Source organism: Lucilia cuprina, chromosome 6 (assembly GCF_022045245.1).
Source record: "Lucilia cuprina isolate Lc7/37 chromosome 6, ASM2204524v1, whole genome shotgun sequence".
NCBI classification, from domain to species: Eukaryota; Metazoa; Arthropoda; class Insecta; order Diptera; family Calliphoridae; genus Lucilia; species Lucilia cuprina.
Genome location: NC_060954.1, coordinates 57,640,746 through 57,641,755, shown reverse-complemented (window position 1 = coordinate 57,641,755; position 1,010 = coordinate 57,640,746).

The window sequence follows — 1,010 nt, the reverse complement described above, 5'->3', positions numbered from 1 at the left end:
GAAGAATAAAAAATCCTCACATTCTTATTAAGTCATTTTTATTTTATCTTTTTTACAACAAAGAAATTAATTATACAGTAATCTAATACGTTATCATATTCACTTATTTGAGGATTACAATATCGATGTACTCCATCTATATCAATTTGAGATTTAGTACCATTTTTAAAGCGTATACTCCCGCCGTCAAAACGTCTTTTACATATAAAACCCAAGAGCGTCGAGCAATTTTCTTCACTAAACAGATCATCAGTAGTTAATTTAAAACATGAATTAGATTGTAAAATATTTAGTTGATTGTATTTTTGATTGTCGTATGTCCAAAGAGATGAAGAGATACCTTAAAAATATTAAATTTTTTAATGACCTATAGTTTTGGTATTGTCTAAAAATTAAGTCCATCCTCTAGATTGTAATTAAGCCTATAGTCTAGTATGTATTATAGAGTTTAGTTTAGTCTACAGTTGAGTCTAAAGTCTAGTATATGTTAGTCTATAGTCTAGTTTAAAGCCTGGTCTGTAGTATATTCTATATTCTAGTTTAGACAAAATATAATATGTAGTATTAAGTTAGTTAGTCTTGTCTTTAGTCTGATTTATAGTCTAGTCTATAGCCTAGTATATAGTCTAGTCTACAGCATTGTATATAGTCTAGTCTATAGTGTAATCTATAGTCTAATCTATGGTATAGTCTATAGTCTAGTCTACAGTAAAGTTTATAATATAGACTATAGTCTAGTCTATAATAAAGAACATAGTCTGGTCTACAATAAAGCTTCTATAGTCTAGACTATAGTCTAGTCTATAATCTTGTCTTTAATCTAGTCTATAGTCTAGTCTTTAATCTAGTCTATAGTCTAGTCTATAGTCTAGTCTATAGTCTAGTCTATAGTCTAGTCTATCGTCTAGTCTATTGTCTAGTCTATGGTCTAGTCTATAGTCTAGTCTATAGTCTAGTCTATAGTCTAGTCTATAGTCTAGTCTATAGTCTAGTCTATAGTCTAGTCTATA